Source organism: Protopterus annectens, chromosome 1.part1 (assembly GCF_019279795.1).
Source record: "Protopterus annectens isolate FY-2018-M chromosome 1.part1, PAN1.0, whole genome shotgun sequence".
In the NCBI taxonomy this organism is placed as follows: Eukaryota; Metazoa; Chordata; order Ceratodontiformes; family Protopteridae; genus Protopterus; species Protopterus annectens.
Genome location: NC_056726.1, coordinates 1221803263 through 1221817902, shown reverse-complemented (window position 1 = coordinate 1221817902; position 14640 = coordinate 1221803263). Strand labels below are relative to the sequence as shown.

The 14640-nt window shown below is 36.5% G+C and overlaps 1 protein-coding gene across 4 annotated transcripts in view; it reads left to right on the top strand.

The window, feature by feature from the left end:
- Positions 1 to 14640, top strand: part of LOC122809357 — a 1358270-nt gene that overhangs the window by 181445 nt on the left and 1162185 nt on the right. The gene's annotated exons all lie outside the window — the stretch shown is intronic.

Genomic DNA, 14640 nt, shown 5'->3' with positions numbered 1-14640 from the left:
ATGGTTAAAGTGTTTACCTCAGACACAAAGTACAGGATTTGATTCTTGCCTTTGAATGGAAAATTGTCTAGGCTTAAAATGCCCACAAGAGCACCTAGCCTAGTACTTACCTTTAAACATATGGTAAATTGAAGCCTGGTTGTTTGGGACCTAGCAGGCTGAACAGGTAACTCGATCTGGAATAAATAACTTAATCTAATTTTTGACAACCTTGAGGTTAATTATATTAGTTATAGCATACAGGAGGCAGAGCTTACATGGAGAGAGTGGAGAGCAAAGCTGTCCACATAAAAAAATAAGAAAAAACTAGGTTTGATCTGTTGCTCACAGTGAGGTTCTAAACATATCCCATTTTGACAAATCTGTGAAGTTAACCATATCCTTTTTTGATAAGTCAGCAGTGCTGCATTGCATCACATGGTTTGCTGATTCATTTCTCGGCTAGACAGCCTTCTGTGTGGAGTTTGCATGCCCTTCCTATGTCCAGGTTACTTTTTTGCTTGGGTCTCGGATTTCTTCTCACATTTGAAAGTTTGAGTAAGGTGTACTTCCTGCAATAAAATGGCATCCTGTCTAGGAATGCTTGTCTGCCTTATGCCCAGTGCTTGCTGGGATAGGCTATATCTCCCCAGTAGAATAAAACAAATGCAGAAAAACAAATGAGTAAACATTTTCACTTTTGTAGTCATCTATTATTTTGGCTTTTTCGTCTACAGAACTACAAAAAGTATTCCGGAGGCAGCTTTACCAGTGTAGCTATACAATGGAATGATGTCATCAACATCTACAATGTCTGCTGTTCTTGCTGTGTACCACATAGTTATGTATGCATATTGATTGTCAGTAGGCTTACTTTTGATTGATGGCCTTTGTTGATGATATTTCTAGGCCTGATGGTATCACAAATTGAAATGACATAACTCCTTATCCCATTCCAGAAGCACCACCATCATACCTGTCAACCTTTTGCTGCAATAAATCTGGACAACGCCTAAAATAATGGGGGTACAAAGGCCCAAAATAGGAACATATTTTAAATATTACTTTCATAAATTTAGAAAGTTGCTAGCATACTTGGATTTGTGTTAAGATGCATTTTCTGCAGGATATGAAGTGTGAAACAAGTGTAAAACTCAAATGTATGTCATTATTTAGTGAGTTCAATCTTCAGTGATTTGAAATTTACATTTTTTCTGACAAGAGAAACTGATCAAAAATATATGGAAAAAATCTGGACAGTCTGGAAAAATCTGAACAGTTGAGTTGCATGCCCACCATTTTGTGTACACCCTTTGAAACTGTCCTAAAAAAATATTTCTAAGTAACCTGGAATGCTCCTTTATATGACATTACCCACATTGCTCAGTGTTACCGCCCAACAAAGTATCATCATTTTCATTTCTTTTTAAACACGTTTCCCTGGATTTGACCTATTGAATACGTTTTTGCATGTAATCTGATATGTTTATACGTGTTGATTTCTTCCAGTCACAATTTACTTCCAAATACCATCTGAACAACATCTGTAACATTAACAAAAAAAAACATTAAAAGCTTATGTCTGATCTGTTCTTACATTTATGGGAATTTTCTCCTGGCCCTCTGCTGGAAACAGATAAAATTATCCAGTCTTACTTTCCTGGTAAATAATTAAAAATTATATAAAATGTACAAACTGTTTAACTATAAAACAAGTAATAGTGGTAATGGTTGTAAAACGACTTCATTTACTGTCAAGTGCTTTTCATTTGTCTCAAATAGCAAACTTCATCAGAAATAAAACACCAGTTAAAAACTATCACTTATATATTCAAAGTTGCCGCCATTTCCTTTTGAACAACAGGAAGTGACACATTCAGTAATTTTCTTAAAAACACATACCTCATATTAGAAACTTGGTTACTAAAAATGTATAACCATCATTACAGTGTCTAATCACCTAAGCCTACATGATTCATACTACAATTAATTACATATATTATAAACGTTACATTATTTTGAAATCATTCTTTATAAAATCATATATATATATATCTACACAAATATGAATTAAGTGAACAATTTACTACACCTATCACACTAGCAATAAATTTTTATGACTTAATGATTAATAAAGTTACAGCTACTACTTATGAAGTAAATAAATGCAAATATGCATACAATTAATTACTTTTATACTTAACTATCTAGCCAATGCCTTTAACCTAAGTATACTATTAATAGTACAATAATAAGGGTTCCTATTACATAATTGAATTGTTGAAACTTCAAACGTAATAAGGTTGAACCCATATGTTCGAAGTTTCAAAAATTCGAACATCTAACATTAAAAAAAAGAAAAACCCTAAAACCAGAACTGTTGTAAGCAGGGTGGCAAGCTCCCCTGCACCCCTCATGTGAGGGGCTGCACCACCCACACCCCCGATCTTTAAATATACCAACTCCGAGATTGCACTACAGTGCGGAAAGGGCTTGGCCCCCTGCTTACCACCGTCAGCTACGGTTTTTATTATTTTATTTATTTATTTTTTTATGTATTCAAACTTTTGCAAGTTCGAACATATGGTTTCGACCATATGGCATTCGAAATTGTAAAAGTTCGATTACATAATATGAACCCAATATCAAGGCATTGGCTAGATATAAGTATAAAAGTAAAAATAGTAAGAAAGTAAGAAATAAGTAAAAATAAAAAATTAATAAATAGGTTACCACATGAATTATCAGTAAAAGCATTATGAATAATTCATTGTACGCATATTTATATTTATATTTATTTCATGTGTATAGTAGTAATTTTAATAATTTTATTAATCATTGAGTCTCATAATTTATTGCTAGTGTGATAGGTGTAGTAAATTGTTCACTTAATTCATGTTTGTGTAGATATAGATATGATTTTATAAAGAATGATTTAAAAATAATGCAATGTTTATAATATGTGTAATTAATTGTAGTATGAACCATGTAGGCTTATACATTTTTAGTAACCAAGTTTCTAATATGAGGTATGGGTTTTTAAAAAAAGTACTAAATATGTCACTTCCTGTTGTTCAAAAGGAAACGGCAACTTTGAATATATAAATAAAAATTATACTTAGATTTTTCTCTTGTTTTATAGCTTGACATCTTTATCTTCTAAAATCTTTATCCACATTCAGTATAATAAACATTAATCATGACAGTATAATCGTACCATTTGCTTAACAGGGAAATTTCACAGCTTTGCGTTTGTTGTCACCTCAGTATTGTATCTCATATTTTATTACCTTTTCCTTTATTAATGAATCTTTATAAAAAACTCATTGAGCAGCCAGTACAAGCAAATCATAAACTGTATGCCACATATGCTACATATCAACTTGATGTGCAGAATTATATTTTTGTCTTCCAGAAAACAATTAGACATAATACGAACAAATGTAAAATGAAAGAATATGCATCTGTTCACAGTAATGTAACATGTCTACAAATCTTCTTTGAGGAAGCAGAGGACAACCTATTGGTTAACATACAGATTGTGTATAAAAACACCATATGTAACTGTACAGATTGTATATAAAAACACCATATGTAACTGTCATTATACATATGCCACAGTAACCGTTGTGCTACAAATTTATTCCATAACTTTTAGCTAAACCAGTTTCTTTTGTATTTAATTTAACCATAGTTTTTATTACATCCTCTACAGTTGGAACTTAGATAATCTCCCATTTTCTTGTAATGCAGTCTTAGCTGTCATCATTAGTAAGACTTACATTTTAAATTTGCAATGCCCTTCCTTATGCAATGTATCTGAATACTACATTCCCCCACCAAAAAAAAAAGGGTACTGCAATTATTTCCTTATTTCTTCAGTTGAGTTGGTTCAATCTTGAACCTGATCAACATTAGACAAGACCAAAAAAATAAACTTCCAGGTATCCAGGCTGCACAAGATACACCCCAGCATACATAGTGTTTGTATACCCTTTATACTCTTTACAAGGTGCAGAAGTATTTGTGAAAAAAGTTCCAGATAAATATTGTAAATCTCCTAGAGTTTGTTGAATACTGTGGCAAATGGCAAATACGTCACTCAATGGCATTGATTACCCCATGTTTAACATTGCTTTACAGTCTGTTTTAAAGTTTTTGCAGGACCTGAGAATTAAAATCTCTTAAGGTCTTACATGTATGATGGTGGGGCTTCTGGGGTGGGATTGATTAACCAAAATTCTCATAATTGTGTTACCTCTCCTTTCTTCCATCATCAGTTAAGCAAGTCTGTAATTCCACTTTATCTGTCTTTAACTACTAATCCTTCATATTTTAACTGCAGTGAGTTATTTTGGCCGTGTCTGCACTTGATCCACGTTGGCCATTTACCAGAAAAATACAATTCCCAGAAAAGCACTTGTTTGTCTGCCCCACTCTCTTCAGTTGAACTTTTGCTATGCCTGTACTACTACAGCCAGTAGGTAGTATTAGATTAAGTACTTTTGCAACTGTGGTCTCATTATCACAGTCCTGAAAGTACCAATTACCTACTTCTTAAAATAAAGATTTCCTATCTCTTGCTAAAATAAGACAATATCAAATTGGTCAACATTAAAGCCAATGAATGATGTCATCTTCCATTTAGAATTACAGAACTTCATCGTTAAATGAAACAAAGTTGTACTGCATCGTGATATAGATAGGAATCGGGGATAAATATCCCATGAAACCCACGTTTTATCTCCTTCTCCTGTAAAGAATGTTGTCATAGAGTCTTAACAGTCGTCAGAAAAATTAAAAGGGATATTTGCCTGAAAAGACTGAAAAACATACAGCAACAAAGGGGGAACATAAAAATGTAGAGCATCATCTGTCTGATATGACTCTGACCTATATTTTTCCATTTTTCTTTTCTTTAACTATTATATTTATTCTCTTCCATGCTTTTCATCAAACATGTAAAAGGCCATGATGTAGGCAGCCATGGAGTTGTTTTGTGCTCTCTCCAGCTTCCTGGTAATGAGAGCATTTTTCATTTATCAAACTAATCCCCATCAACAGTGGTGATATGAGTACTCTCATCACCTCATTGGCCACCTATGCCTCCTCAGTCTTCACAGGGGCTAACTTTACTGTCTTGGGTGGATGCACCCACATTCTCTTGACCCATTCCCCCCCCCCCTACTTGGATCTGGCCCCTGCCAGCAAGGATTAGACAATTTGGTTTACATAAATGTCTGATGGGGGACAAGGAGGTGAAAATATGGCTTGTGGGTGATATACTGAGTTACACGACTGATTCTGAAAAGAATTGTACACTATCCTCTTGTATGTTTAGATGAAGTTGTGATTTTGGTGAAGAATAAACTGTCAAAAATATAAAGACAAGCACAATCTTCATAAATTACAATCCTGTATCTGTTTTGTTGAGACAGTTTGCTTACTTGCAGGAGGTGCCGTATATAAAGCATTTGGGAATTTGGTTAGGAGGTATAGTAAGGGATTCAGATGCTAAAACCTAAGAAGAGTTGAAGAAGTATGCACTGGTGGTATACAGGGATGAAGGCCTGACCATAGCCGAAGTGACCAGAGTTTGAGTAGTGTGTGGGCGGGGATGGATTCTCACCTAGCTTGTGCTGTGTGTCCACTTGCTGAAATGAGTGAGACAGGTGGGTCAAATGGATCAACTGAGTGTAGAAATGGCAACCCTTGAGCTGATCCTGCAGACCAACTTAAAAAATAGCTGTAAGATGATATTTATAAACTTGTATTTAACTCTTACCCAGAGTTACAGATGTTTATTTTATTTACTTTATTTCATTTTGTTGACTTGGATAGAGCAGTGATTTTGCTGGGCCTGTTCAGGCTCCGCCTAGCAAGGGATGCATTAATTTACCAGTCAAATTAAAAATGTATATTCTGTATGACACTGATGTCATTATACTGTGACTAATATGTTATTTTTGAACAGATACAGTAACACACACACACACACACACACACACACACACACACACACACACACTAGTCATAGTATAACTGTAGCATATACCATAACATTTTCTGTATACTCCATATGTAGTCCTTTGTTCTAATAATGTGATGCTCTTTAGAAGAGGTTCTAGGCAGTCTGCCAGTAATACTGCCTTACATATCATTCCCTACAACTTATTGGCCATTAACTAGGACTGCTTGCATAGAAATCAGTAGAGTCATGTATATCCTGTACTGATCCAAGGTTGCATAAGCAAAACATGGTATTATACATTGAGGCAGCCAACTTTAGCTAACATTAGTAACATTTCCATTACAAAATGATGAAATATAATGTTCTACAATGTATCATATTCAGTTTCCAACATAATCTGTAGTCATCTGTCTGGCTTTTCTATAATTTTAGATGACTAACGGCATTATACTATTCTTGTCCAAACAATGCCTTCTGTTTAACTGAGTCCTTCAAAGCTTTAAGTCTTGACTGGACAATGACCTTAGAGATTACAATCTTACTTGAGTCATTTCGTAGTTCTCCAGCGACCCCCTGCTTTTGAGGTTCTTGTTATTTCTGACCTGGGTTGATCAACAGGGCTTCCTGTAGGTCGGTAAAAGTCTTTAAATCCTGTAGGAAATGAAACATTGATTCTGTTTTATCTTGCTGTAAGCTGAATTAGGCTAATTTAGGTTCAACACCGATGTTGTAGTACATGCAAATAATATGAGTGGCTAAGCATTGTGTAAGTACTTCTGTGGTCTGTAACACTATTTGGTTAACTTCAGAACTTCAGTCCCATCAATCTACTCCCTCCTGAAACCTGTTCCTGGTGTTAGAAGTACAGGAACCAGGGCTGCCGTCAGTGGGTCTGTAGAGAAGATTGGTATATGTAAGCTGTTGCTGTTTCCTGTTCTACTTTCCATTTCAGCTGTATATTGCATTCTCTCCGTTAAAGTGATCTCTTTGATTTTCCTTTTCTCTCCTGGACACTAACCAGTACCATTCTCTGATCTTTCAGTTAGTTCCTTCTAAATATATATTAGGATGGCACAGTGGTACAGTGGTTTGCGTTGTTGCCTCATAGCAAAAGGTTCCCTGGTTCGATTCTCGGGCTGGGGTACCCCTTGTGTGAGTTTCCTCCAGGTCCTCCAGTTTCCTTCCACATTACAAAGACATGCATCTGGAGCAGTTCTCCCTGGGCCTCCACTGAAAATTTGCTCGTTACAAGTCGGACTTTCCCAGTAAACAAATACAAAATAAATAATAAATAAACTATAAACTGAAAAACTCTATAAAATAAAAACTCTTCTGATAGACAGAAATTCTGTGAATTACATAACAAAGCCAAAATTTTTTTTAAAAAAAAGGACAAAATCCTATATTACCAGTCTGCCCTGAACTTCACCCAAAACAACCCTAAACAATTATGGTCAACCGTCAACTCCATCCTCCACCCAGGAAAAGTAGGAACCCCTCCACCAAACAAAACAAACTCCTCTGAAAACATTTCCACCTCTTTCAACACTCACTTCACACAAACCATTCTATCACTAGCATAACAACACAACCCCTCTCCCCTACCCCCTCCAACTACACCTAGTAACCTGCCCACTGCATTCACTTTCTCTCCTATCCCTACCTCCAACATAAAAAAACTCTTATCGAAACTAAAGCCCACAAAACTTGCAGCTGACAACCTCCCAGCTGAGTACCTTAAAACTGCAGCTGAAGCCCTAGCCTACCCAGTTGCAATCCTGATTAACCGATCTTTATCTGAAAGCTATGTCCCTTGACAATGGAAAATATCCCACATTAACCCCTCCACAAAGGTGGGCCTTCCACAGAATTCACCAACTACTGGCCCATAGCAATTCTGTCTCCTCTATCAAAAATACTTGAGAGATGCATTCACTCTCAGGTTCTAGGCTACCTCCTTGCTAACAGCCTCCTATCTAACACACAGCATGGTTTCCGATCATACCACAGCGCAACCACTGCCTTACTTGCTTTCACTAATACAATCCTTCAACATAAAAACAATGGTTATTTCAGCTCTGCAACTTTCCTAGACCTATCTAAAGCCTTTGACATAGTCTCTCATAACCCATCACTGTCCTCAATACTCCATACTTCTCTCAATCTATCATTAACTGCTTCCAGAGCTACCTGACTGACCACCATCAATCTGTTGTTTGGCATAATGATATATCCCCCCAACTCCCTGTCTCAATAGGTGTTCCCCAAGGATCCATCCTTGGACCCTTACTCTTCTCCATATTCACTAATAATCTAGCCTCTGCTACCAAACAAGCCACTCTCATACAGTACGCAGATGATTCCACCATCATCTGCTCAGCCCACTCCCTACCTAAACTTCAAAAGACCACACAGGAAGCCTTTTCCTCAGTTGAAACTTGGCTTTCAGATGCACAATTAATACTTAACCCAAACAAAACATAACTCCTCATCTTCCAACCCACCAAACACAATCTAAACACCCACCAATTTAATATTAAAGCCAATGAGAACACCATTATCCCCCCAACAGACCACATCAAACTACTTGGAGTTGAAAGTGACAATGACCTCAAGTTTGACATCCTCATCTCATTAACCATAAAAAAGTTCACAGAAAACTAGGAGCTTTATACAGAAATAAGCAATTCCTCTCCAAAACAGCCAAGATTTCAGTTGCAAATAGCCACCTTATCTCCACTCTACTCTACGCCTCTCCAATATTTACCAACCTAAGGCAAAGTGAGTTAGGTAAACTTGAAGCTTGCTACAACAAAATAGCAAGGTTTGCCACTGGCGCAAACTACCGTAGCCACCACTGTATCTCACTTACTGAACTAGGCTGGCTAGAACTCCCTCACCTCCTTCAATTGTACCAACTCTCACTCACCCACAAACTACTAAATCATCTTCTAAAAGTCCCCTCCTTCCAAAATCTACTCCAACCCTATCATACCACCAGACCACTATGCTCCAGCAACAAAAATCAATTGCAGGTAGCTAAAACCAGGAACTCTGCTGCAGAAGCTCTCTTCTCCTACTCCTTAGCAAAGTTATGGAATACCGTACCTCACACTAACGTCTGTGTCATCACACACTAACTTCAAAGCTGCTCTAAAATCTCATCTAAAAGAGCACTGGACATGCCCCTGTTACAAACCTCTCTAACATCTCTACCCCAACCTCTCTAATCCCTTTCTTCCACTCCTCTAACTACCTCGGATTGCAGCCAAATACATTGCTTGTAAACCTATATCTCAGCTGTAATCTTAACCACTGTTTTTCAAGGGTAATAGCTGCTACCTCAGCTATTAAAATGCTTGTTAGTCTTTATGGCATCAATGATGTAAGTGTTGTACCATTTAACTAAATAATTTAATTTTGAACTGTAACTGTTTACTACTATTGTTAAACAAAACCTACCTATACTTCTTGTAACTTGTAATTAATTGTTTTTATTGTGGAGCTTTTCTCCCCGGGCCTCCACTGAAAAAGGACCGGTGTCCAGTCGGATTTTCCTGGTCAACAAATGTAAATAAATAAATAATAAACTATCCCAATGTGCTGCCATCCATTTGAGAAAACAGACAGTTGTATAATCAGATCCATATCAGAAGGATACGTTTGCCAGAAGCTTATCGAAGGAGCCATATTTTTATGTGCTTGAATGTTATTCTTTTTATGACCGTCTTTATGACCATTGTATGCATAGTTAATTTTGCATCCATACCTTTAGGTATGCCATTTCCCTCCTTTTTATCTCTGTGAGGGAGATGTGCACACTGGAATGGGATGCAGTCACTAACTAGTCTTACTCTTCTGTATTTTATGATAAATTCCCCTAACTAGAAGAAAACTGTCATAAAAAAAGAACCTCCAAAAAAAGAAAAGGCAGAAGGAAACTCTGGAATTACACATCCTCTGAGCAACTTTTTAAAGTTTTATTTCCCCACATATGCTTAGCTGCCATAACAGAATCCTTTTTATATATTCTTAAATACTTCATTTAATCATGTCCCCATAAATATGGATATTGTTGAAGGAAGTCATGTGTCAGTACGTAGTTTACAGCTATAGCCTTTGTTTTGTCTTCATTAAATGTTGTATCCTGAAAAGACTTAAAACTGCCTCAGAGTGTTGTACAACACTGAGATGTCCTTTTCTGATTTTATCAGGGTCAAAATAATATCATCTGCAAATAAAACCAACATTTCTTGATTACCTTACCATTTATATCTTTGAATTTCATGATTACCTTATTTTATTTGCCAACAGTTCTAAATATAACACAAATAACAAAGGGGAAAGAGGACACCCCTGTCTGGTTCCTTTCTTTAAAGACACCTTAGAGAGGAAGTCTCCTACTTAAATTGTTCCTCCAATCCCTCGTATATCCTCCTAATGAACCTTATAATGATAGCAGGGAATATAAATGCTTCCATTGGCTTACTCATAAAATCCTAGCTTACTCTGCTGAATGTTTTTTTTTTTCTGCATCAAGACCCACCATCAACAGCAGTATTTTCTTATATTCTGCTTTCATATGGATCATCAATGTTCTATTAATGTTGTAAAATGTTTTCCTCCCTTCCACAAAACCACATTGATCCATATCTATCAATTTTGGCAACACCTTTGTCATTCTTTTAGCTATTATGGACATAAACACTTTATAATCATTATTTAAAATTGAAATGGGCCTATATAAAACTAGGTCTGATGGATCCTTACCTTCTTTAGGTATTATAGCCTCCACAGTTTTCTTCCAGGATTGTTCTTGCTTCCTGTCCTTTCAAAATCCTGTTAAAATATTTCCAGATGTTTATCACTTTCTTCCCTCCTAGCTTCCAAACTTCCACAGGAATGCCATCTTTTCCTGCAGACTTTCCTGCAAATTTATTATGTCATCGTTTTTATCTCATCTCCTATCTTAACTGTTAATTGTTTATAGATTATTACTAGGCTAACAACCCAGGGGGCCTTTCTAAGACTATCCACGTTTTTCCAAAAGAATAATGATGTACTGTATCTGAATAGGACATTGAGAGCCAGGCTCTTATAAGCTACTTTTGTCCGTAAGGGACATTCCTCTGCTTTAACAGGTAGATGGGGAAGTGCCAGTATCTTATGTTAACTCAATTACCCTGCTTTTTTTATCTTAGTTGTTTTGGTGCATTATCTGAATGTTATTGGATGTGTGTCGAAGCTTTCACTTCCTGTAAAATATAATTTCTGTCTAGTGTAGCCCATTTATTGTTCCTTTTGGAATAGTATATAAATTCCCTCTGGTTCCTACTTACTTAATCCATGCCTTCCATACCAAATATTTTCATAATTTTCTTCAGAAATCTACCCTTTTTTGTTAGATTAGATTAGATTAGGTTCATACAAGACTAACACTACCCTTGTGGGCTATTTTAAGTCTAGCTAATTACCCCAAGTGAGAATCAAACCCTGCACCTTGTGTTTATAAAACCAGTAAGCCAAACTCCCACCCTTCCCTTCTAGGTCCCCCAGATGCATCTTCACTATTGCAAAATTAAGTTCTAGTCCCCACATTCCCATAGTTTTGTTAAGCTCCATAGTAGCAGTTTTAGGTGGAATTTAAATGCATGGCAGCATTATACTCCTCCTTTGCCAGTAACCCCTTACTACCACATATCTACCATTACTATATTTTTCCTCTTCTTTCACTATGGGAGCTCATCTAGCAATTTGTATAAGTACTCCTATTTTCCTTATTGATATTTTGCTGAATATTCGTCCAAAATCCTTTCTTTATCAAATTCACATGCTCACTTATTTCCAAAGGTTTCTCCTGTAGCATTGCTATTTGCAGTTTACATTTCTTAATATAATTAAATCCTCATATCTTTTAGTCTATACCTATGAGGCCACTGACATTCCAAAATATGGTTTGTAATGTAGCCATTATAATAAGAAGTTATTATTCCCACCTATTATATGTAACAGTTTTTAAAATGTCTATTTCCAGCTTTGTTTTACATGCACCCACTACACTAATGTTTGGCGGGTTGATCCTTTATAGAGTTGTTTCTTGTCATGTCCATTTGAACCTGTGTCACATTTTACAAGAATTTTGTTTTAGTGAAAACCCACAAAAAGACCCCCTGCACGAAAGCGAATGCACGGCTCAAAAAACCAATGAATAAGATCAAAAAAAGTGTAGAGCCAGCATACAGTGACCTAAAAAAAAGTTTTATTTTAAATATATATAAAACAGCAAAACAGACCGGTTTCGGCCGGACAATATCACAGCCTTCTTCAGTGTAAAGCAAAACAGAAAAACAATGCTGTTTAAATATTACTCGTAGGTCATTGGTGGATATCTAAAATTGTTCATTGAGCCCAGGTGGAAACAATCCACCTAGTCTGATAATCCATTTCTTTTCTTTGGCATTTAAAATGGAATGCCAACCTGTCTTATTGGAACAATTCCCTTGTATACTGTCAATAACCATAAAAGAAAATTTAGCAGTAGTGTGTGTCATATGATGTTTATAAAGTGCATTATGAGCTCTTTTATTCTTGACATTGCTAATATGTTCAGATATACGTAATCTTAATGGGCGGGAAGTTTGTCCCACATAAAAAGAGCCACAATTGCATGTTGCCAAATATATCAACCAATCACTACTGCAGTTTGCAAAGAAATGAAGATCATAAACTGAAGAACAATTCCTGCTAGAAAATTGCTTGGATTTACAGGAAGACAGGTTGGCATTCCATTTTAAATGCCAAAGAAAAGAAATGGATTATCAGACTAGGTGGATTGTTTCTACCTGGGCTCAATGAACAATTTTAGATATCCACCAATGACCTATGAGTAGCATATATTTAAACAGCATTGTTTTTCTGTTTTGCTATACACTGAAGAAGGCTGTGACATTTTCTGGCCGAAACCGGTCTGTTTTGCTGTTTTATATATATTTAAAATAAAACTTTTTTTCAGGACACTGTATGCTGGCTCTACACTTTTTTTGATCTTAGTGAAAACCCTCACAAAAAAGAAAAACACCACCCAGAACACCCCCAGAACCTATTAACTTAAAAGAAATGCACACAACTAGGTATATCTTCAAATAATGAAGTGCAACCCTCCTGATAGGAACAATTGTCCCAAATTGACACCAGCGCCCACAGGCATTAACTAACCTAAAATTAAGGTAATTCATGCTAAATTGCATGTTATAGCCTGTACTTCTACTTACACTATTTGTTATCTGTTCTTGTCTTATCTTTATTCCCCTCACAGATGTGACAAACAGCTTATATACTTTCATAAAAATTGACTTTTAACCTTAAGAAAACATGAACTGGGAATCTTAAAAAAAAAAAAAAAAAAAAAAAGGAACTAAATTATACGCTGTTTTAGTATCTGCTTTAAAGTATTTGGTTACCAGGAAAGCTGATATCTCTTATTCATTTCCAGTAATTTCAGATGTCATTTTTTCTGAGCTACCTGCCCTTTTACCTTTTATGCTTGAATGTCTAGATCTCTCAATTTATTGCCTTCAACGTTGGTTAGCTTGTTTCCTTGGGAACGTAAGCAACAGAATGTACTTCTGAACTCAAACTGAACATTTATTTGCTAAAGGAAAGGTGTTCATTGCATTGTGGTCTCTTATTTTTAAACCCACTTGCTTACAAAAACTGGTCATTAGATTAAGCCAGTGGCATTAATCCAGACATTCACGTATGCAAAAGTAAAAGAAAACATTTCAACTGTACGTATATATTATATTAGTACATACATTATATTAGTACATATATTATAGTATTATATATTGGTGCCAGAAACATGTCCTCAAACTGAATGCCAAAAAATGCATCATCATCCCTTTTGGGGAGAATGACATTCCCACCAATTATCACATTGATAATAAGGCAGTAAGCATGCAATTGGTTGTAAGGGACTTGGGAACCCAGGTTGATAGCAAACTGAATTTTGACCACCATATTGTCTCCATTGTACGGAAACTTTCTACATGGCCTACTTCATTAGTAAGGGTATCTCATCCAGGGACAAGATGGCCATAACATCCCTGTATTCTTCCCTTATAAGATCGATTATTGAATACAATGCCCCTTTCGGCATGTACCTCACAAAGCAGATGCAGCAGCTGGACAGACCACAGAGATTCCTCACCCAGAGAATCCAGGGCCTCAAACATCTAGTCTGCACAGATAGGCTAAAAGCCTTGTCCCTCTACTCAGTCTCGAATAGACTCCTCAGAGGTGACCTCTGTCTGGCATACAAAGCAATCTCGGACTCCAACCTGATGGGACGTCTGCATATCTGCAAGTCAGGTTCCACTCAAGTAACCTACATGCAAGTCCTCAACCTGGTCTGTGACATCAATAGGACTTATTGGCAGGACAGATTTGTGTCCCAGAGACTCCCCCTTTTCTGGAATAGACTCCCTCTCCACATAAAGCAGAGTACCTCATTAAACCTTTTTAAGTGCAACCTGGGCAACTGGATGGGGAACAGAAAATACACCCCTGGGATTCCACTTATGTCCCTGCTGGACAGTGGCATAGGATGCTGACTTGTTGAAACATTGGATAAATTCTTGGCTAGGCTTGTAAGGGCCTCAAGGCCAATAGCCTAGTAACTTCATGTGATC